The sequence below is a fragment of the Vulpes vulpes genome, chromosome 7 (assembly GCF_048418805.1).
Source record: "Vulpes vulpes isolate BD-2025 chromosome 7, VulVul3, whole genome shotgun sequence".
NCBI lineage: Eukaryota > Metazoa > Chordata > Mammalia > Carnivora > Canidae > Vulpes > Vulpes vulpes.
In genome coordinates, this window is record NC_132786.1 from 16,386,096 (window position 1) to 16,410,585 (window position 24,490).

Here is a 24,490-nt window from a genome sequence, read left to right on the forward strand (position 1 = left end):
CCACCAGGGTCCTGTTGGGGCTGGAGCTCCAGGCCCAGGGCAGACAGCCCACCTGGAGGGGGCAAGGAGTGGAGGGGACAGGGGCAGAGGGGAAGGGGGCAGAGGGGGCGGGGGTGAAGGGGGAGGAGGAGCAGAGAAAGCAGGGCCAGAGGAGGCAGGGGCAGAGGGGGCAGGGGAGGAGGGGCAGGGGGGAAGGGGCAGAGGAGGCAGCGGTGGAGGAGACAGGGGTGGAGGAACATAGGAAGAGGGGGCGCTGGGTGCAGAGGAGGCAGGGTTGGAGGGGGCAGAGGAGCAGAAGGAGCAGGGGCTGATGGGGTGGTGGGGGTAGAGAAGGGGGGGTGGAAGAGGCAGGGGTGGAGGAGGCAGGGGCAGAGGGAACACAGGGTCAAGAAGAGGCAGGGGTGGATGGGATGGTGGGGAGTGGAGGCAGCAGGGGCAGGAATGGAGGGGGCAGGGGCAGAGGGGTCAGGGGCAGAAGAGCAGGGGTGGAGGGGCAGTGGAGGAGGAGCCAGGGGCAGAAGAGCAGGGTTGGAGGGGCAGGGGTGTTGAGACAGGGGAAGGGGTGGCAGGGAGATGGGGGCTCAGGACCAGCGGGCCTCAGACCCACCTGCACCGCCAACCTGCTGCTACAGGTTCCTGTGGGAAGGAGGGGATGCCCCCAGGTCTGCTTCTCCCTCTCCCTCTGCCCGTCCCCAAAATTGTGCTTTCTTGCTCTCTCTCAAATAAATAAAATCTTTTTAAAAGAACGAAGGCGGCTTAAATACATTCTGCAATAGTCAACACGTACCTTCATGGATAAAAGCACAAAGTTCTTTTTAGATTCACGCTCGTGAAATTCGAAACAAAAACTAAAATAAAGACCGCAGGGACCCGGCACAAGACGCTGACGAGACCCGCAGCCAGCCAGGGCCGGCCCTCTGGGGAAGTCCCGACCCTCCTGTCCCCACCAGCTGGCCTTCCGCGTCCTACGGGGCTCCCATGGCACAGCCTCGGTTCCAGATTCTGTTCGGGATAACTGAGCCTGACGCTCCCTCACCCCTGGCGCTGGCCACCTCCCTCCCTGTCCAATCTCGTGTCCACTCCCGGCCGGAACTGAGATGTGCCTGCGGACTCTCGCCCGGCCGACAAGGCACACGCAGCTCACCCATTCGCTCAGGAAACGGGGGCAAAGGGGTTCCTCCTGCTGTGGACATCAGGAGCCCCTGGGGGCACTGCCCAGGCCTGGCCTCTGGTGGCCTCTGGTGACTGGAGGGCCACAGGCCGACGCTCAGCAAGCTGTGCCCGGAGTGCAGGGAGGCTGAAGCAGGAGGTGGCCTGGAGTGTGCAGGTGGAGCTCAGAGGCGGGGGCGGCCTGGGGGGTGGATGCGCCGTTCCCATTTGGCAGCCAACCGGCCAAGCGGTGGCGGGTTCCAACGACGATGCTGAACGGGGGACACAATCTGCCCCTGTGGCCCTCCAGTCTGGCCCTCCCTCCGCGCTCTACTCACTGAAGGGCATATGCGGCGGGCGCTAGCCGCTCCCGGATGTCCTACGGCCGGGCAGGGACTTATGAGTCCTGGATGCACTCACGCAGGACAGCTCTGATCCCACCGCCCACGTGTCAGCGCCACACAACGCTCCGCGGAAACGAGAGCGCCAGCGAGCCGCCGGGGGTTGGCCTCGGTCACCTCCGACCCTGGGCACCCAATGAGCGCCTGTCACACCGCCCACACTGCGGGCAGCCCGGTTCCACTCCCTCGGCTGCCCGGGCACCAGCTCCCCCGCACTCAGTCCACCGCGCCCGGTGACATACAGGGATCCGGTGTCTTGGGACCCAGGCCTCGGGGCCACTGAGCACAGCGGAGTGCACAGGGCCGGACACACCGCCTCGCCGGGTACAGAAAACATGCCAGGGCTAGGATGCGGGCCCGCAGGAACCACGGGGCGCTGTCATCCTCCTCGCCGGCCCTGCTCAGGGTCGCGGACCTCTGGCAGAAGGACCTGCCCGGCAGGGTCACCCAACAGCCACCTCCCCAGGTGCCCAGCTGGCATGCTGACCCAGCCTCGGTGCCTGTCCCCCGCCCTTCAAAACCACCGGCCTTGTCACTGCCCCGTCTCCACCCCGGGGGCGACCCCCAAGGTGGGAGGCCAGGACCCGCTGTCCCCGGCAAACAGACAAAGGACCAGAATCGGCAGGTGCGCACGGCCCCATCTGGGAGGCATCCCGCGCTGCAGAGGTTCAGGGGTCAGGGACTGGGCCAGGATTCAGGGACGCGGCTCTGTGCTGCCAGGAGGGGCAGGAATCCAGCAGCGACATAGACGACAGGGAGGGAGGGAAGGGCCGGCATGCACGTCCACAGGCACGCATTCTCGTGCACACACGGCCATGCACACGCATGGACACTCACACAGGGACACTTACAGAGGCACAAGAACATGGTAAGAAAGGGAAGCCGCCAGGGGCCCTCAGGACTTGGGAACCCAGGCCGGGCAGGTGGCAGATGCACCCAGGGAGGTCGCGGAGCCCGTCATCCTAACTGCAGCCATGCAGGGCCTGAGCGAGATGGGCAGGAAGCTTCCCCCAAAACCCCACCAGTAAGCACCTACATGGGGAGACCCTGCCCCCCATGGGGAGGGCGGTGAGGACCACCCTCTCAGACCTGGCTTCGCACTGATGGGACCCTCTCCCAGGAACACTCGTGCACATGCCTGCCTGTCTGGGATGTCCAAACCCACCGGCCACACATGTGAAGCCCCCGAGTATCGGGGGGTGCGGGGAGTCAGTGTTGATGGAATTCACATCCCAGCAAAATTGTCACAAACGTGACATCATGGCCAAATCCACAAAAACCCTTAGAGGCCATAAACCCCTGGGAGTGCCAGCCAGCAGAATCTGGCTTCTTCCTGAAAAGCCCCTAAAACTGCGGGCTGGGGCCAAGCAAGGTGTGCCCGATAAATGCCCACGATTCCAACCCCCGACCTCTCCACCAAGTCCCTTTCTGTCTTCCCCCCAACTCCTAACCAGCGGGGCCCATGGAGAGGTCCTCCCTCATGGAGGACCTAGCGCTGGGCACTGCCCTCCTGGGCCAAGTCATCTGGGAGCAGATTTTCTAGGAAAAGCTCAATTCCCACACGGGGCCATCAGGTGGTAGCCCTGTTTATAGCATCTGGGGACAGAGCAGCTTCCTGTGCTTTCTGGAAACTTTGGAAACCAAAGGAGAGCCACTCCACCAGGGTGTCTAAGAAACTGGCCTCTCTGGAAGGAAAGTGGACGTTCCTCCTGAAAACAAACACTGCCAAACTCTCCTTGACTTTGGGTAACTGATTATTACTAAATTACTACGTTTCTCTTCCTTTCCAGAGGCCACTATTTCTCACTTTAACATATCTGAAGATGACGTGCACCTAGAAATCAACGTCCCTCGAAATCTGTCCTGAAGTCAAGGGTACACGTTGGGCGGATGGAAAGGCGCTGAAAATATCTTGTGTCTTAGAACTGTGTAAACGACACACGAAACCTGAGCGTGAGCGACCAACATGTGTGCCAGAGAGGGCCTGCCTGATGGCTGACTGCAACCAGGGGACAACGGGATGTGGCTCGTGCGGTCCCAGTGCCAGGGACCACGGGGGCAACGAGCAGACGAGGAAGGACCTCCGGCGCCCTCCTGCCCCGACGGCCAGGCCCGTCACACTTACTGCGGGATGATGGGAAGGTAGACGAGGCCGAACAGGGCGGTGAGGGTGAGCGCCAGCACAACGGCACTGGTGAAATACTCGTCCTGGAGCAACTCTGCTCCTCCCCCTGCTTGTGTACTCTCATTCTCTCTCTCTAAAAATAAGTGTATTTCTTAAACTAATAATCAGCATGTGAAGACCAAAGTTAAAATTCAGTGCCATATGTACTCATGGAGAAAAACGAAGTACTAGCTACAAATCTAACACATACACAACTTGTTTGCTGAAGACTATATGATACTGATGAAAGAAATCAAAGATTTCAATGAACAGAGGGACACACGTGCTCATCGATAAGAAGACAGGACACAGTAAAGCTGTCGATTCTCCTCATATTGATGTGCACAGGTCCTTAAAAAAAAAAAGATTTTATTTGCTTATTCATGAGAGACAGAGAAAGAGGCAGAGACCCAGGCAGAGGGACAAGCAGGCTCCATGCAGGGAGCCCAGTGTGGGACTCCATCCCAGAACCCCGGGTCAGGGCCTAAGCCAAAGACAGATGCTCAACCAATGAACTACCCAGGTGCCCCGCGGTGCATGGGTTTAATGTAATTCTTATCAAAATCCTAACAGGAATTTTTTCATAGATAGACAGGCTTATCTTAAATATAAATGGAAAGGGAAGGGGATGAGAATAGCTCATTTTTCTCAAAATCACTCAACCCAAGGTTAAGACTGATTGTGTAGCTACCTACCCTGGTGGGAGCAGTACACCGCTGGTGACAGGGGAGACACAGAGATCTACAGAATAGAGAGTCCAGAAACTGCCTCACACCAGTATGGTCAATGATTTTTGACTAAATGCAAAAGTAATTCAATGGAAGAGGATAGTCTTGTCAACAAAGGGTGCTGGACCAACTGGTCGTCCCTGTGCAAAAAAGGAAATCTCGACCTAAACCTCACATGTTATAAAAAGAACTTATCAAACTCAACACCCAAGAAACAAACAATCTAATCTTGAAATGGGCAAAAGACATGAACAGAAATCTCACAGAGGAAGACATAGACGTGGCCGACAAGCACATGAGAAAATGCTCCGTCCGCATCACTGTATTTCCATCAGGGAAATACAGATCAAAACCACAACGAGATCCCACCTCACACCAGTGAGAATGGAGAACACTGGCCAGACAGGAAACCACAAATGTTGGAGAGGATGTGGAGAAAGGGGGACCCTCCCGCACTGTTGGTGGGAATGTGAACTGCTGCAGCCACTCTGGAAAACTGTGTGGAGGTTCCTCAAAGAGTTAAAAATAGATCTGCCCGACGACCCGCTGGGGATTTACCCCAAAGATACAGATGCAGGGAAACGCCAGGACACCTGCACCCTGAGGTATCTAGCAGCAATGTCCACAAGAGCCAAATTGTGGAAGGACCTCGGTGTCCACGAAAAGATGATGGATAAAGAAGATGTGGTCTCTGTATACAATGGAATATTCCACAGCCATTAGAAACGACAAATACCCACCATTTGCTTCGATGTGGATGGAACCGGAGGGTATTATGCTGAGTGAAGTGAGTAATCGGAGAAATATGGTTTCACTTATATGGGGAATATAAGAAATAGTTAAAGGGAATAAAGGGGAAAGGAGAGAAAATGTGTGGGAAAAATCAGAGAGGGAGACAAACCACAAGCGACCCTTAACTCTGGGAAACGAACAAGGGGTGGAAGAAAGGGAGGTGGGTGCAGGGTGGGGGTGACTGGGTGACGGGCACGGAGGGGGGCACTTGCCGGGATGAGCACTGGGTGTTATGCTGTATGTTGGCAAATCTAACTTAAATTTAAAATTGTGATAAAATATATGTATCTATAAAAGATTAACTCAAAATGCACCATAAGTTTAACCAGAAAACATATAAGTATAAACTTTTAGAAGAAACATGATCATCTTTATGGTTTCGGCTACATCGAAAATTCTTAGAACACCAGAAACACAGTCCATAAGGAAAAAATATCAGTAAATCAGACATCTTTGAAATTTGAAACCTCTGTCCTGGAAAAGACACTGTGAACGGGACGAAAAGACAAGCCACATGTATGACAGTAGGATCAGATCCCGGATTGATCGAGAGTTCCGAAAAGTCAACAGTACCCAAGAAAAACAAAACCACTGCAATTACAAAGCAGAGAGACATTTTGCCAACAAAGAAGAGAAAATATATGGACAGAAATAAGGACTTGAACAGGTGGCTGGCATGACGAGCCACCTGGGAGATGCCAATAAACGCAAGTCACTAAACATGTGTTGGAACAGCCAAATTTTTCTAAAAAGAGACCACACAAAGCTGGCTGGATGCAGAGAAGCTGCGTCTCGCACACGGGGCTGCCGGGAACGTGGTATGGGACGGTCTTTCCGGAAACAGTTTGGTGGTTTCTTAAAAAAAACCAAAAACCAAAAACAAGACCCATCCGCGGCACAGCTGGGCATCTGTCCCAGATAATAAGCATTTACGTCCTCACGAAAGAGAACGCGAGCGAATGTTGCGGTTTTATTAACAGTCACGGTCGGGAACAAGCTAAACGTCCTTCATCGGTCCCGCAAACGGTGGCCCGCCCGCCCCGCGGAATGCCAGCCGGCCACGGGGGACGGGGGACCCGGGGCTCCGTCCCTAGGGAGGAGGAGCCAGGGTCACGCGTCCAGGATGACCTCAGTGCTAGGTCAGCACAGAGAGCCTTCCGTGGGGGGCCCTGGGGGTGGGAGCGGGCAGTGTGGCACAGCAGAAGGGGGATCGTGGTGTGAGGGAACGTTCCGGGCCCCAAGTGTGGCCTCCAGGATGACCCGGGGCACAGCTACACGCACCATCCAGCGGTGCCCGTCTCTAGCTCAGGTGCACACGTCCTGGGGAGCTGCGACCTCGGGGAGCCTGCCGAGGGCCCCAGTGTGCACACTGCGTGGCGCCACTGTGGACGTGCGTGCGGCCAGGGTGGTGCATCACTGCCCCCCTCCGGAACGCGGCGAGAAAGTGTAACGGGTTGGGACAGAGCCATCACCCACGACCCCTGCTGGGCAGGTTGCTCCCACGCGACCAGCAGCGAGCGCGACCGTGCTCCTCCCGGCCCGGCTCCTTCGAGGGCAGGACCTCCACTGCGCCCCCCCAGCTCCCGTGCCCCGTGGCGAGGCCTCGCTTTCCCTCTTTGTCGTTCTTCCCTGGACTTTCCACAACAATCGTGTTTCCTCGGAAAACAAGTCAGAGCCAAGGTCACAAGGAAACGTGCCCGTTTTGGTGCAGACTCTGGCCGCCTGGGCCTGTTTCTTGACCTGCCGGAGGGCAGGCTCGAGGCCTGGGTGCAGAGCCCTGGGTGCGGGCCAGCTGTGCAGCCCCGAGGGCACCCCTGACCTCTCTGCTCCAGCTTCCCGGTCTCTGACCCACAACGATGGGGGGCACGGCGTGCTGCCCGCGGGAAGCATCGGAATCCACGCAGAGACCCAGGTGAGGCAGAGCCGCTGGGAGCAAGAGGCCCTTGCGGGAAGTCAGGAGGCCGGGCTGGGCCGGCTGACCCAGGGCAGGAGGTGACCCGGACCCGCTCTGCTCGCCACCAGGCCTTGCGGGGACATGGGGGGAACGGGGCTGTGCGGGCAGGAGAGCCAGCTTGGGGGCCGACATGGACTTGCCTGCTCTGCGTCCTTCCCGCCAGCTGAAATGAGGATGCAATGACCGGAGCCCCAGCATCCCGGCTGGGCCACGTGGCGATGATGGCAGGCAGGCAGGCAGGCAGGCCGGAACAGGGTCACGGGTCTGGCTCAAGGTGATCATGAAGCTGCCACGTGGGCCCCCATCTGCCTGCTCTCTGGGTTCACTTTAAGCATAAGAAAGCTAACCTGTCTCCTGGTCAAGACCCACGACCGCGGGCTTGTACAACAGCACGATGCCCACGCTGACTCACAGCGGCCCTGAGCGCACACACGTGTGACAGGCATTTGGGGGGCTCAGCGGTTGAGCGTCTGCATTCAGCTCAGGGCGTGACCCCAGGGTCGCGGGATTGAATCCTGCATCGGGCTCCTGCAGGGAGCCTGCTTCTTCTCCCTCTGCCTGTGTCTCTGTCTCTCTCTCATTGTGTTTCTCATAAATAAATAATTAAACCTAATAATAATAGTAGTAGTAGTAGTAATAATAATAATAATTATAGTAATAATAATACAGAGTGGAAAAGAGGCACCAAAGTCATAGCTACAACCATTCGTCCAGAAAACCGAGAGAGCCAGCCCTGGCCACACATGAGGGCCCCTGAACAGGACTCAGTCCTGGACATGAACGACCGGGACACAGGGCCAGTGAGAGACTCCATCTCAACGGGGACATGGACCCTGGGGGTCAGTGGGGACAGTGCCCGTGGGCAGAAGGGCCTGCCTGGAAGGGTCACCCGACAGCCTCCTCCCCAGCTGTCCAGGTGGCATGCTTGCCCGGCCTTGGTGCCTGTCCCCCGCACTTCGGAACCCCGGGCCTTGTCACTCCCCGTCTCCACCCCGGGGGCGACCCCAAAGGTGGGAGGCCAAGACCCGCTGTCCCTGGCAAACAAAGGACCAGAGTTGGCAGGTGCCCACGGCCCCACCTGGGAGGCATCCCGCACTGCAGAGGTTCAGGGGTCAGGGGCTGGGCCAGGATTCAGGGACGCGGCCCTCTGCTCCAGGAAGGGCAGCAATCCAGCAGCGACATCAGACGACAGGGACAGAGGGAAGGACCGGCACGCAAGTGCACAGTCATGCGTTCTCATGCACACACGGCCATGCACACGCATGGACACTCACGCAGGCACACAGATGCACAAGAACGTGGTAAGAAAGGGAAGCCGCCAGGGGCCCTCAGGACATGGGAACCCAGGCCGGGCAGGTGGCAGATGCACCCAGGAAGCTAACGGAGCCCGTCATCCTAACTGCAGCCACGCAGGGCCTGAGCGAGATGGGCAGGAAGCTTCCCCCCAAAACCCCACCAGTAAACCCCGACATGGGTGAGCAGAGGGGATGAGCAGAGAGAAGTGACAGCACCAGGCGGTCCGAGCCTTGGACCTCCTCTCTGTCCACTGCGGCTCCTGCAGAGGCCGGGGGTCCTGGGGGCCCCCCACAGGCCCCTCCCATGTGGCTCCGAGAAGCAGCTGCACCAGTCCTTTGGCCTGGAGCGCATCACCTTCCCTCGAATCACTCGGGCAGGCCGGCAGCCTCCATGACGTTGGCCAGGGTCATGTCGTTGGACCGCACGTCGTACTGCCACTTGCGCAGGCCGAGGACCCCGCAGAGGATCCTGCCGGTGTGCAGCCCCACATGCAAGTTCAGGTCCACCTCAGTGGCCTTGGCCACCGACCTGCAAGAAACAGGTCACGGGCATGAGCTGGGCCCTAGAGTACACCCGTGAGGGGAGCCCGGACAGGTGGGAGCATGGGGTCCCCGCCCGGCTCTGGGACACACGGCCACAGTCAGGTGCCAGAGGGAGCACTGAGCCAGGTGACCAGCCCCTCTGCCACCCTGGTCTGTCCACAGGCGGCCCCCACAGCAGGTGTGTGCAACGGGCCTTCCGCATGAGCAGCAAAGCCCAACCACACCAGGAGGCCGAGCCACGGCCGAGGACACGGTGGCCCCGTGGTTAGCAAGTCTGCCACAAGGGAAACCACAGACATGCAGGGCCACCAGGCTGCCACCCTGGAGCCAACCCCACCAGCGCCCAGCCCGGGGCAGACCCCCACCCGCCCAGCGCAGCAGGGGGCCCGTGAGCTCAGAGACCAACCTCCCTCCTGCTTCAAAATTGCGGTTGATTCCTGTGCGCCCACCTTCTGCCTAGTACGACTTGGGCCAGCTGAGACGCAGCCTCCAGGGAGTCCTCCCAGGCCCTCACCTCCATCCCCCAGGGCCCATCTCCAGGGCCTTTGGGTGCCAGTTGCCCTTGCAGGAACCCCCTCCCCCAGCCCGTGAGGACCACGTCCCCCTTGGCCCAGCCTTCTGTGGCGGGACGCCAATCACCGCGCCCCCTTGTACCACCGAGGGCCCAGCCCCCAGAACCACAGTGTTTCGCGTCGGGTCCGGGGTCCCCGGTGCACGTCCAGAAGTCCGCGTGCCACCACAGGTTACTTGGGAGTCTGAACGGATGTGTCCTCGATACCTATTGACTTTTACACGTGATGAACGTAGTTTCTCTCAATTTTAACTTTATCACTCGTTTCCCAACCTTCAACGAGAGGCGCCAAGACAAACAAAATGAGGTTAAAATTTGGGTTGGGTTTTTTTTTAATTGTTTTGTTTTTTGGTTTTGAAATTTGCAAACAGAAAGGAAGACAGAGAAACCTGAATGAGAAAAGCAGGACACGGTCCATTTGAGCGTTTTTAACATTTCCGCCTCTGCAGCCAGGAAGGGGCCCAGGGACGGGGAGGCGGGGACCCACTAGTGGCACACAGCACCCCAGCCAGTCGCCCACCAAATCCCACTACCCACACACCCTCACCTGCTCTGAAAAGCTCTGCCTCAAACATCTGCCAACAGATGCAGTCACCGGGACACTCACTTCTCAGTAAAAGGCGCATCCGGGAAGGTCTCACGGAGACCTAACCCCAAACACCAGAGCCGGGGCAAAGCGTGTCCGGCTAACGTCTCCTTGGCACCACAGCGGTACCCGCTTGCTGGTGGCTGTGCGACCCGACGCTCTGCAGCCTCAGGGGCCGGGGCAGAGGAGCCGCGGAGGGGGGCACTGAGGCTCCGGCTGATGGGGACCCAGCAGAGGACAAGGGCCGGCCCGACCGGAGAGCCCCCAACCCCAGCAGCGGCGCCCACCCCGCAAGGAGGGAGCCCTGGGCCTCTGCTTCCACATCAGCGCCCTGCGCGGGCTTGAACACAGAGTGTGCCAAGGTTCCCGCCTGTTACTCCGACGCGAACCTGCCTCCCATGGAGTGGAGCACAAGATCGCCCCCACCCGCTGCACCAGGAACACACATGTCCTCCCGCCACCCCCCCCCACCACCCCCCAGCCTCAGGAGCGCTCAGAACCCTGGCGGCCAGGGCCTGCACCCACCTGCCCTTGAGGAGAGGCCGTCCATCACCGTGACCGTGTTCATGCAGGGGCAGCAAACACCCAGCCCCTCACACGCCTGTCCTGAGCTCACAAGTCCAGGGACTCTCGCGTTTGCACCCCGACTAGGTGTACTGCCAGAGAGGCAACACCCTCAGGGCGAGGGAGCAGCATCCCCAACCCTGAGCACCCTGGAACTGCACACAGGGTCTGCAGCAGATGTTGTAAGAATCCTACAACCGGCCCAAACCAGCCCCCGGCTCTGGGTCTCCCCCGTGTGCCGAGGACGCCCAGCTGGAGCCGACCACTCCGCGGCCTGGCGAGGGGCGTCTGCAAGCACCACCTTCCTGCCGGTCGCCCACAGCTCACTCTAGCCATCCGGGCCGCGGCGGGGCCTCGGGGATGCTGCGCCTTCGGGGCTCCGAGGGAGAAGACTGACAGGCTCTGCCCAGAAGGAAGCCGCCGTCCTCCCCGGGTGCCGCGGGCCCAACGCACAGCAGCACACAGCCCGGCCAGAGGCCAGACACCCGCCCTGGCCACTGCTCCTCGCTTCTTCTCAGGCAAGGTTCGTGCTAACAGAGTTCCAGGCTAAACACAAATACACACGTTTGTGCACGTTTCTGTGTCAGACGGGGGCGGTGCAGCAGGTGTGGGAGGCCACCGGCAGGCCAGGAGTGGCCCCCCAGGAGCCCGTCCCTGCATGAGGCCCACCATGCGGGAGATGCACACAAGCAGCGCCCTGCGCTGGGGACCCCGGAGAAGGGAAGAGGGGCTCATCGTGGGCAGGAGGCCGGCTCCGAGCTGTGGCTCTGGTGGCCCTCGCCCCTGTCCACAACCGGGACGGCGCCCAGCACACGCTCCCAGTTTGTGGAGACAGAGACCGGGCCCTGGAATCCCAGGAGGCCATGGAAGCGTGGGATTCCACGCTGTGGGGATCCGGAGCCGATGCAGACGGCAGCCCTGGAGGCCAAGGAAGATGCCCACTGGCCCCGGGGTGGGCGGCCTCCGAAGCCAAGGCGGGGTCTCAGGGCCTACAGGGTCGGGGAGCCTGGAGCTCAGCCTCAGCGGACAGGAGACACAGCCAAGGGGCCCCCACTGCCCCGAGTGAACGGAGCAGGGGCAGACAGGTGGCCGATCCACCTCTCCACATGGCACAGCAGCAGCCACGCCGAGGGGAGGTGCAGAACTCCGGGCTGGGGCAGCCAAGAGACGGTCACAGAAATCCCTCCGAGGCCGCCCAAGTGCAGCGAAGGTGGGGCGCACCAGGGCAGGCCCAGAGCCCGCGTGAGCAGCCAGGCATCCCAGGCACGCCTCCGGGCGCCTCTCCCCCCAAGGAGACCTGGGGGCGTCAGGGGCACCAGGCCCCCCCAGGAGGCCCCCAGCAGGGGCGGCCGGCGTCACCCCCCTAAGGGACATCTACGGCACGAGCCGATGGCGGCAGCCTGGCCAGGCCCTGCCAGGGACATGCCCCTGACCGGCTGATGGGGGAGTGGACACCTGCCTCCCCGCACCTCCCCCTGCACAACCTCACTTTGGCCCAGGAGGTCCCAGAACGACACAGGACGTGACCCAGGCCATGCTCCACACTGATGTGGCCGTAACGTGAGAGCTGCTGGGCGTGAGCCCCATGCGACGTCACATAAGACAGCACGGGCTGTGACACGAGGGGTGACGCGCGACGGGGTGTACATCACATGCTGACAAAGGAAGCGATGTGAACCGCAGGCGGATTCGTGGCACGTGGTGCCCGGTGCTCTGATGGCTGGGACGTGGCCGGGGACACGAGAAGATGCCGTCGCGAGGGGGAGCCTCCGAACCCTCTGGGAGACGCACCTGTGCTTCCTGCCTGGCCCTGCCCGCCTGCCCCAGCGCAGCTCCCCCTCGAGGGCAGAGGCTCCAGTGTCTGGATGCACGCTGGCCTCACCGGGGCCTCTCCCGCCCCCAACCCTGGTGCGGGCGCAGACCCGCCACCACTGGCACAGGGACCCACTGCCCGCAGAGCCCCCACCCTGTCCCCGAGGGCGCTGCCCGGCTCCGGGACGCCGCACCTCCACACCCGTCCACGCTTCGGAGCCTCCTCGTTTGCATCTCTCTCTCTCCCCTTTCTTGTTCCCCAGACAACGCTGCTGCCGCCACTTCTCAGCTCCGAGTGTGGATGCTGACAGTGCTCCCTGTGAATTAAGCCCGCCCTGCGGGGCTGCACCCACCCCTCTGAGCTGCTGAGACGTGGGCACAGGGGTGCTACAGCCACCAGCGCAGCCTCCCAACCCCACGCCGTTCCCTACCCCGACCAAGGGTCCCTAAGTCTTCATCCCGCTGCCTGACAGGACGAGACAGGCTGGCTGAGAAGTGGACACGGCCGGCCCGCGGTGTCCAGGCGACGCGCACCTGTTCCCTCGAAGGCCCCTCGGCATGGGGCACCTGGACGCCAAGGCGCAAGGCCAAGCACGTGCAATTCCTTCAAGCAGAACCCGGCTGACTCCCTGGATGCCCGGCCTGGCTTCGCGACAAAGCGTATTTCTTCCCGCCCCACTAACGCCATCCCGACAATGCCCGGGACAGCCACGGATGAAGAAATGCCGTCCCAGCAAAAGGCAAAGGAGGGGGTCCCAGAGGCACATGCGCCTCGCCATGCGGCCTGGCTCTCGGAGAGTGGACGGGACAGCGCGGGGGCGGTAGCCGCGGGGATGGTCGCCGTGGGGCACTCACGTGACGGCCTCACACCATCTACGCCAAGACTCCCACACCTACTGTAGGGTTTGCCTTGGATTCAGGAGCCTAGGATCTTGGGAGGCTATTGCCCATCCCTGCCCCTGTGGGACTGTCATCTTCTGGGCCTCCAGAATGAGGGTACCGGTGCCCACGAGTGTGCACACAGGGACCTTGTGGGCCTGGACGCATGTACACACCAAGGAAGAACATGTGGTGGGAGGTATTTCCTGCATGGGACACCCGCCCCGAATATCATAGATATGATACCACAGTGGCTTGGGGACGTCTGGAGGAAGCACCTGCTAGGATAATCCCTAACCCACAGACAAGGCAGGCCATCCCCGATGGGCACAACGGCTTCTCTGGGGTGGAAACCTGGGAAGAATGGAAAGTTGTGTCTGACCCCAGGTGCGTTTCCAGGCTGGGGCCCTGGCTGCACACAGCCCTTCCCTGGGGCCTGTGGAGAGGGGTGCGCTTGTGTCACTGTGTGCACACAGCCCATTGCCCGCGGCGGCGGGGGGACCATCGGCAGCCCCGAGCGCTGCTCCTGAAGCTTCCTCCAGGAGTGGACTCAGGGAGGGGGTCCGAGGCAGTGAGGTCACTTCTTTCACAACAGAGGCCAACAGAACTTGGAACCCCGCACCCGGGACCCCACATTCTAGTGCAGCCCCACCTCAGGCTCACTTTCAGGAGACTTCTGCTACTGAAAGATGTTCCCTAATCAATTTCCCAGTTCCGATGAACCCCAGGAACCCCAGGGATGCGGCTGCTTCGAATGCTGGAGACGTTGGTGCCACCGTCAAACTCAACGCCTCAGGGAGTTTTTCAGGAGGCGCCGTAGGGTAATACAGAGCAGGCCAGGCCAGGCCAGGCCAGGCCACCTGTGCCAGCCATCCGGGGCAGCCCCATCCCCTCCTCTTCAGGGAACCAGGGATGTGTGGGCAGGTCGCATCCAGGATGGAGGACCGTGCAGGGCAGCAGGTTCCCCGGTGATCCCTTCAGGGTCACCCTGAGGTCACGGTGGGCAGGGTGGAAACAGGATTCCTGAGGTGCCCTCTTACCCGACTCGGAGTTAACCCAAGGCCCTGCAGCCGCATCCCTTTGCTCTCCTTGGGGGAGGTGTGTGCCCGCTGTGCTGTGGTGTGTCTGAATGGAGTCAGCTGGGTGTGCGGCCCGACCGAGGCGGCCAGACCGGGCGCTGAGGCCTCCTGCCTGGCTGCCCCACACTGTCTTTACAGAGCTCCACACGGGACATACAGAACTCCACACGGGACATACAGAGCTGCACATGGGACAACGGGAGGCGGCGGAGGCAGGAGGAAGAGGACATCCCCGACAACCCGGTGGTGATCTGGAAGGAGCCCAACACATCTTACGGAGGCCTGCAAGGGTTCAAAGTGAGTGCAGGGCCTGGGGCCCCGACACCCAGGGCCCCGATGCAGCAGGAAGGGCCCCAGGTCCCAGAAGCCAGCCTCTGCTCCCCTGCGCTGCCCCCTAGACTTCTGCTGCGACAGGAGTCTGGATTCCCCTCCTCCCCAAACTTGCCCCCATGGCCCTGCCCCTGCCTGGGCCAGATGCATGCAGAGTCCCTGTGCACAGAATTGTAGGAATATCAGAATAGAGCCTTCAGGGGATGCCTGGTCGCCCAGTGGTTTAGCGCCTGCCTTCTGCCCAGGCCCTGATGCTGGAGACCCGGGATCAAGTCCCACCTCGGGCTCTCTGCATGGGGACTGCTTCTACCTCTGTGTGTCTGCCCCGCCCCACTCTCTCTGTGTGTGTGTGTGTGTCATGAATGAATAACAACTTTTTTTTTATAATTAACTCTTTTTAAAGATTTTATTTATTTATTCACGAGAGACAGAGAGAGAGAGGCAGAGACACAAGCAGAGGGAGAAGCAGGCTCCATGCAGGGAGCCTGATGTGGGACTGGATCCTGGGTCCCCAGGATCACGCCCTGAGCTGAAGGCAGTGCTAAACCACTGAGCCACCCGGGCTGCCCACAAAAACTTTTGAAAAAGAGACACACCATGTCTCATCGCACGCGGTCTCCAGTAGTTTGCACTGTGCTATGCTTTCTCCTAACTGGTGCTCCCAGGAGGCCCCATTGGCCTGACGTCCTTTCCTACCTTCTCCAAGGCTGGAGCATGGTCCTGGTGAGTTGGGAGACTTTTCCCCAAAGGGACACGGGGCTCACTGTATTATGTCTATCGCTCTGCAGTTAGGTTTTGAAGGAGCGCATCCCTGCCCCCCCTCCCGGGGTCAGGCACAGGGGCCTCGTGTGCTGCACAACATGTCAGAAGGCCAGTTGGTTCCCACAGCCACTGAGCCCTTCACTGATGCCGGACTTCGATGCGATTCCCTTCTGTTGCCAAATCACAGTACGGCGCTGAACATCCTGCAACCCTCAGGCCCTGGGCCCTCCCACCCAAGGAAAGGTCTCCGTGTGGGCACCTGGAGACAGGGACGTGTGGTCAAATTCAAGGGGTGAAGCCGTTAATGCAGGGAGGTGCTGTCAATACTCAGCTGACAAGCGGCCCTGGGATACTGACCCCTCCCACTTGAGATCCTTGCATTGATCCATATTTTTTTTTAATTTATCCTCTAAGATTATTTCTTTACTGGATAGCTTGTCCGTTTAAGAGACAGACAGAGAGCAGGGAGCAGAAGAGGGAGACACAGTCTCCTCAAGCACACTCTGCCCCAAGGGCAGAGCCTGCCAGGGGCGGGATCTCAGGATGCTGAGACCATGACCTGAGCCACAACCCAGAGTCAGATGCTAAGTGATTGAGCTGCAGGTGTCAAGCCCCAAGTTCCTGCTGTGGGCACTTCTGCCCCCCCCATCCCCCGCAGCCACTGAGAGCTCGGGCTTTGGCCTGCGCTCCAACTCCCAGGTGGTCTGGAGGCTACAGTGCAGGCTGCACGTCCCCTCTGTCCCACCTCAGGCTGAAAGGGCCTCAGCCCTGAGAAGGAATCGGATCTGCCCGACCACCCCCAGCCGGAGGGAGCGGCTGCAGCAGGAGGTAGAAGAACTGGTGCCTGCCTTGCTGCGCTTGCACAATCTGTCCCTATATGACTTTTTGAATGTTGTGGAAGAGTATGGCACCCCTGAAGAGGTGCTGGACCTGCTGTTTGCAAAGTGAGCTCCCTGACCCTCCACAGCCCAGGGGGATGGGATACCTACTGGTTGGGAGTCTTGGGGAACGTGGCTGAACTTCCTGGCCCCTGGGTCTGCTGCTCCGACTGGAGTAGAGTCACACAGGGCCTAGTCGGGTCCTGTAGGGCAGCCCCCGGGGCCTGGCCTGTGGCAGGTCGGCTAGAGGGGCTGTGCTTGTGCTCAGCAGTCTTCGTTCTCTCCCCATGACAAAGCCTGTGCCGCCTCCCCACCGTCACCAGGGTCTTGAGCTGGCCTCTTTTGCCATTGAAACGGAGTCCACCTGGGATCTGTATCCTGGGGCATTTGGAGTGGAGTAGGGGTCCCCGGGGACACCTGGGCACCCAGGCCCACTTGGATATCGGCCATGGGCCTGGCCGGAGCCCTTTCATTCCTTAATCATTCAGAAAGTGCCAGCGGGTGCAGGTACTTCTCCAGGAGCTGCCCGTGGCCCAATGCACAGAGCTGACGGCCCCCCAGGGTTCTGGACTAGTTGGGGTTCAGAGGGTGACAGCACCTATGAGGAGAGGTTGGGTCCACAGGACGATTCATGTGATGCCCCCCGCCCTCCTCTAGATATCGATGCATGGTAGCTTCCTGCAAGAAGGAAGGAATCCGGGACCAGTGGGAAATGTGAGTGAGCTCTGGCTCATGCAGGGGAGCCTTCCCTCTCCAGGAGGGCCACGAGGGGGCTGTGGGTCGGAGGGTTCTGCTGGACCCCTCATCGCACACGTCTTCAATTCCTGTGACAGGGTAGAGGTCTGAGGCCCCGTCAGGGAAAGAGCAAATGAGAGCCGTGGGTGGGGTGCGGGCTTTGTGGGAGAGCACTGGGACGCCAAAGGGACCCCCTCCATGCCCATTCCTCCAACCCTCTGTCTGCCCCACACCTGGGACCCAGAGCAGAGGGTGTGGGGAGCATCGCACTCACCAATCTGGTGGCACCTGGACCCGGGTGCACGGCAGGTGCTCAGGAGAGCCAGTGAGGGCTCACGGACCAGATGGCCCCCACCCGTGGGAGATTAGAGTCAGTGGAAGGACACCCCCTGGGGGCCCCTCGTGAGTGAGGCTGGGCAGACCCACAGGAGGGAAGGTTCCCCGGGAAAGACAGTGATGGTCACACTGCTGGTCATGGGCTCCCATGCACAGAGGCTTCGTGCCAGCCCCTCCTCAGTGAGCAGGGCTGTGGCAGGTAGGACCGCCAGGTGGCAGGTGGACAAGGAGCAGCACTGGCCTCCGACAGCCCCACGCTGGAGGCCGAGGGCCCCGGTTCCTGCAGGGCTTTCCCAGGACACCTCTGTGTGAGGAGCCCTGTCTTCTGACGCCTCTGCCCACCTGTCCCTCCCCAGCGCCATGACCTCCTTCCTGACCATCTGGCTGGACTACTATGAGGAGGACTTCCACGATCCCCCAGAATTTCCTGCCCTGACAAAGCTGCTGAAATTCACAGGGCAATATGTGCCAGGCTCAGTGCTCGACTGTCGTGTGGAGCGTTACCGTTGCCGTTTTGTAAAACTCCATCAAGTGGAGTTTGAGGGTGGAGGTGAGGAGGACTGGGGTGGCTGAGTTGGGGACAGGGTGGGCCACACAGATCAAGCCTCCATGCTGCTGGGCCGGGAGCACTGGATAGGCTCACACCCCATCCCCATGGACTGCAGTTTGGGGAGACCTCCCAGGGCTCTTGCACTCACACACGTTGAGCGGTGGGAAGCGTGTCCTTGATTTGAGAGGGACGTGGAAAGTCCATCCTGGTGATGATACTTTGTCTTCTTGGAGATGATACTCTGTCTGCGGACCCCAAGCAACACCCTGAACCACCCCAAGAGCACGCCAGGGCTTCGACGGTGGGGCCTGCTACACCTTCAGGGTCTCAGGGGATGGAGCTGGTCCCAGCTGCTGGAGCTGAGCGCTCGGCCCGAGGCCTGACGTCAGCTGCTGTGTACAAGGTAAGACACGTGGCGGTCACACCTCTGAATCCCTGGCCTGAGCTGGAAGAGCCACCTGCACCCTTGGGAGCCCTGGAGGCCGAACGGGCCTCACCACCGGCCATGGAGGTCATCGATGTGCCAGTGGAGCAACCGGCTTCGGACTCCGAGCAACAACCTGGACCACCGCGGCAAGAGCCTGCCCGAGCCCCGACTGTGGGGCCTGCTGCACCTTCCAGGGCTCAGGGGAAGGAGCTGGTCCCGGCTGGGGGAGCTGAGTGCTCGGCCCGAGGCCTGACGTCAGCTGCTGTGTACAAGGTAAGACACATGGTGGTCAGACTTCTGAATCCCTGGCCTGAGCTGGAAGAGCCACCTGCACCCTTGGGAGCCCTGGAGGCCGAACGGGCCCCACCACCGGCGATCGAGGTCATCGATGTGGCAGAGCAGCCGCCTCACTCAGGGGAGCAACGGGCTTCGGACCCCGAGCAACACCCTGAACCACCGTGGCAAGAGCCCGCCCGAGGCCGACAGTAGAGCCTGCTGAGGCTCCTGGGATTGAGGTGATCGAGCCGGTCCCGGCTGCTGGTGCTGAGGGCTTGGCCCGAGCCGGGATGCCAGCTGCTGTGTTCAAGACGAGACACGTGGTGGTCAGACCTCTGAATCCCTGTCCTGACCTGGTAGAGCCACCTGCACCCTTGGGAGCCCTGGAGGCCGAACGGGCCCCACCACCTGCTATGGAGGTCATCGATGTGCCAGAGCAGCCGCCTCACTCAGGGGAGCAACCCGCTTTGGACCCCGAGCAACACCCTGAACCACCGCAGCAAGAGCCCGCCCGAGGCCGACTGTGGGGCCTGCTGAAGCTCCTGGGCCTGAGGTGATCGAGCCGGTCCCGGCTGCTGGTGCTGAGAGCTAGGCCTGGGCCAAGGTGCTGGCTGCTGAGGTCAAGCCAAGGTACCTGGTGGTCATACCTCTAATTCACTGTCCCGATCTGGAGGAGCCACCTGCTTCTTGGCCACCCCAGAAGGAGGAGCAGGTCCCGGTGCTGGCTCTCGAGTTCATCTCGAGTTCATCGAAGGGCCGGAGCTGTCACCTGCCTCAGTGGAGCCACCAGCCTCGGCCCCCGAGCAGCAGCTCGTGATGGCTGCAGCACAACTGAAGCCTTCCCCGCCCCTTTCATTGTGCTGTTTCTGTATTTTGTGTTTTTCATAAACCTCTATAATTGCTTCATGAATTTTATTTGTAATAAAGGGTAAGTTAACTTTGTACAAAATTGACTCTGATGCTTTTAAATTATACATCGTGGTACTATAGGTCCATTCATACTTCCAAACTCGTTCTATGAGGCCAGCATCACCTTAATTCCAAAACCAGACAAAGACCCCACCAAAAAGGAGAATTACAGACCGATATCCTCGAAGAACACGGATGCAAACATTCTCAACAAGATACGAGGCGACAGGATCCAACAGTACATAAAGAAGATTACTCGCCATGACCAAGTGGATTTATCCCCGGGATGCAAGCCTGGTTCAACACTCGTAAAGCAGTCAATGGGATGGATCACATCAACAAGAGAAAAAACAAGAACCAGATGATCCTCTCAATACATGCAGAGAAAGCATTTGACAAAATACAGCATCCATTCCTGATCAAAACTCTTGACGCTGTAGTGATAGACGGAACATTCCTCAGCATCTTCAAAGCCATCTATGAAAAGCCCATAGCAAATATCATTCCCGATGGGAAAATGCTGGGAGCCTTTCCCCTAAGATCAGGAACACGACAGGGACGTACACTCTCACCACGGCTACTCAACATACTACTACAAGTCCTAGCTTCAGCAATCAGGCAGCAAAAAGAAATAAAAGGCATTCAAATTGGCAAAGAAGAGGTCAAACTCTCCCTCTTCGCAGATGACATGATACTGTACCTAGAAAACCCAAAAGACTCCACCCCAAGATTGCTAGAACTCATACAGGAAATTCGGCAGCGTGGCAGGATACCAAATCAATGCCCAGAAATCAGTGGCATTTCTATATACTAACAATGAGACTGAAGAAAGGGAAATTAAGGAGTCAGTCCCATTGACAATTGCACCCAAAAGCATGAGATACCTAGGAATACACCTAACCAGAGAGGTAAAGGATCCCTACCCAAAAAACTACAGAGCACGTCTGAAAGAAAATGAGGAAGACACAGAGACATGGAAAACTATTCTATGCTCCTGGATTGGAAGAATTCATATATATATATATATATATATATATATATATATATATATATATATATATTGAAAATGTCCACGTGACCCAGGGCAATTTACACATGGAACGCAATCCCTATCGAAATACCATGGACTTTCTTCAGAGAGTTGGAACAAATCATCTGAAGATTAGTGTGGAATCAGAAAAGACCCCAAGTAGCCAGGGGAATATGAAAAAAGAAAACCAGAGCCGGGGCATCACAATGCTGGATGTCAAGTTGTACTACAAAGCTGTGCTCATCAAGACAGTGTGGTCCTGGCACAAAAACAGACACATAGGTCAATGGAACAGAACGGAGAATCCAGAAGTGGACCCTCAACTCTATGGTCAACTAATATTCGACAAAGCAAGAAACACCATCCACCGGAACAAAGACAGTCTCTTCAATAAATGCTGCTGGGAACATTGGACAGCCACACGCAGAGGAATGAAACTGGACCATTCTCTCACACCACCGAACACAAAGAGAAACTCAAAATGGATGAAAGATCTAAATGTGAGACAGGAAGCCATCAAAATCTGAGAGGAGAACACAGGCAACACCCTTCTGGAACGTGGCCAGAGCAACTTCTTGCAAGATACATCCATGAAGGCCAGGGAAACTAGAGCCAAAATGAATCACTGGGACTTCATCAAGATGAGGAGCTTCCGCACAACAACAGAAATGCTCAACAAAACTAAAAGACAACCCACAGAATGGGAGAAGATATTTGTAAATGACCGTCAGAAAAAGGGCCAGTGTCCAAGATCTCTAAAGAACTCATTCAACTCTACAGCAAAGAAACCAACAATCCAATCATGAAATGGGCAAAAGACATGAACAGAAATGTCACAGAGCAAGACATAGACGTGGCCACCAAGCACATGAGACAATGCTCCGCATCACTGGCCATCAGGGAAACACAACTCAAAAGCACAATGAGATACCACCTCACACCAGTGAGAATGGTGAACATTAGCCAGACAGGAAACCACAAATGTTGGAGAGGATGTGGAGAAAGGGGAACCCTCCTGCACTGCTGGTGGGAATGTGAACTGGTGCAGCCACTCTGGAAAACTGTGTGGGTGGGGCTTCCTCAAAGACTTCAAAATAGAGCTGCCGTGCGACCCAGCAATTCCACTGCTGGGGATTTACCCCAAAGATACGGACGCAGTGAAACGCCGGGACACCTGCACCCCGATGATTATAGCGGCAATGTCCACAATAGCCACACTGTGGAAGGAGCCTCGGTGCCCACCGACAGATGAATGCATAAAGAAGATGTGTTCTACCTATGTAATGGAGTATTACTCAGCCAATAGAAATGACAAATACCCCCTATTTGCTTCGACGTGGAGGGACCTAGAGGGTATTATGTTGAGTGAAATAAGTCAATGGGAGAAGGACAAACATTACATGGTCTCATTCATTTGGGGAATATAAAAATTAGTGACAGGGAATAAAGGGAAAGGAGAGAAAAGGAGTGAAAATATCGGAGAGGGTGACAAAACATGAGAGACACCTAACTGTGGGAAAAGAACAAGGGGTAGTGGAAGGGAAGTGGGTGGGGGGTTGGGGTGACTGGGTGATTGGAACTGAGGGAGGCAGTTGTTGGGATGAGCACTGGGTGTTATGCTACATGATAGCAAACTGAACTCCAATAAAAAAATCGTTTGAAAAAGAAGGGTGAACCCGCGGCGCCCGGCCCTGCGTCTCCACACTTGGGGAGCAGCATGGGGCAAGCGGGACGCAGGCCACCCGCTCTCCTCTTGCTGCTGCTGCGTGGGCTCTGCTTCCTTGTGCTGGGCCCGGGGAGTGGGTTCTGGGCCGGCTGCTGCCGAGGGGGGCGCGGGGGCCCTGGCCTTCATCTCTCTTGCACACCCATGCTTGTGCTCTCGCTTCGTGTGTGTTTGTGTGTGTGTGAGTCTGCCGGCTGCTCAGCCCCGTCGGGGAGACCAGACTGGGGCTCTTGGTCGGCGCTGCCGGATGTGGGGACACCTTCCCGAGTAGGCCACAGACGCAGCAGGAACTGTCCTCCCACGTCCTCTGTGGGGCCTGGTCCTTGTCGGGGAGCCGACCGGATGCCCTCGGGAGACACAGCCGCAGCCTTTCCTCCTGCCTCTGCTCTGCCCGTGGGGCCTGAGCCACCCCAGGCCCGCAGGCCGCGTTCGCGCTGCTCCTTGGGGCTGTCAGCTGGCAGGTTTCCTGGGACCTTCCCTCGGGGGCTGTCCTGGGGGCTGAGGAGGACTCCTTTCAAGGCGATGGTTCCTCCAGAAATGGCCCCCTTCAAAGGGCTTGAGTAGGCGGGAGCTGACTCGTCGGTTGTGTGGGGGCAGGTTTGTGGCTCGAGGTGGCCAGGAATGGGTGGGGATTCCTGAGTATGTCCGAAGCAGCCCCTGGGAAGCATCGGGTGGCTCTCGTGCCATCGAAGGAGGTGTAGACACCAGGTGGCTGGGAGGAGAATGGTCAAGGCGGCGCAGAGCTCTGCCCCCATACTTGGGCTGGAACCTGTTGCTGGAGCTGCTGAGACCCCATCCTCAGGGTCCCAGGATTTGCCAACCTGTCCCACGTCCCAGGGCTCTCATGGCACGCACGTGTGTGAGAACCGGTCTCGATGGTCTCGTCGGGGTCTCCTGGTGTGACGACGGGGGACGTGCACCGTACCCCATCTACTCGGGAGACTGGGGAGCCATGGACGCCATGGCCCGTCGTCTTCTCTATCTGACGTGGTTTTCAGTGTTGTGTTTTGGCCCACCCCGCCTGCCGTGGCAGCGGCTCACCAGCATCAGAGTGGCGGGCTGGGGCACCAGGCCATGCGGCGGATGGCGGGCCGTCCTCGTGGGTGTCCTCTGCCCATTGCTGCCGGCCTGGGCCCTGGAGCCGGCGCAGCCTGCGTGTTTTCTCACTTCAGATGCGGCCGCCTCAGATTGGCCACTGAACTCCGTCAGCCGAGGTCCGCGGAGACCAGGGTGCCCGCCCGCGAAGTCCCCTCTCCAGTGACGGTTTGCAATAAATCTGTATTTAAGCACTTCGGCGTCCATGTGTGTCACTTGCTTCCAAGACTCTTCTCTGCGTGTGTGCGTTTCCGGAACTCCAGCCACTAGGTCCCTGGCTCAGGGACAAAGCAGACGCCAAAGTCGGGGATTCCTCAGTGTCTTCTGAACTGTGTCTGCTCTAACCTGTGGTTTTCAGAAATCTCATGAGCTTTCAAGAAAAAAGGATTGTCGTTGCAGAGCTGACACAGGTCTCCAGCAGGTTCTGAAAAGCTGAACTGAGCACAGGATCCCGAAGCTTCAGCCAGAGGACACCCCACCCCGGCACCCCGTGGAGCGACTCTTGCCCTGCGGTGCCAGGCTCACCCATCTGCCTGCACCCCCCCGGGCACAGCACTTCGGCTGCACTCCAGTCCCGGGGACCGGGCTCGTGGGCAGGCTCTGGCGACGCTTCTCGAGTGAATGGAGGATGCGTGCTGGCATTAGTGCACAGGTCCCCAGGACCAAAGATTATCTGCCAGGGAGGAGAGGTCCCATCTTTCAACAGTTTGCCCCAAAACGTGTGGGAGGGAGAACAGTCTCCATGTTCTATGTAGAAAGGAAGTGTCCGGTAGGGGGCAGTTCTGGTGTGGAGAGGAGTGTGCCCAGGACTGCCCACCTGAGGACAGACCCGCAGCCACCCGGGTCTGCCCCACAGGCAGGCTGGCGCTCCCGTGGGCCTCCCACTGGCACCTGTCCCAGCCTCGGAGAGTGGGGGGGTAAC

At 58.9% G+C, this 24,490-nt stretch overlaps 1 protein-coding gene across 1 annotated transcript in view; it reads right to left on the reverse strand.

Annotated features, from left to right (window-relative positions):
• Positions 1-24,490, reverse strand: part of LOC112912696 (uncharacterized) — a 260,106-nt gene that overhangs the window by 43,539 nt on the left and 192,077 nt on the right. Inside the window, exon 7 of the mRNA XM_072762683.1 lies at positions 8,854-9,012. The gene's annotated coding sequence lies outside the window, so the exon portion shown is untranslated. The remainder of the gene's footprint in view (positions 1-8,853; positions 9,013-24,490) is intronic.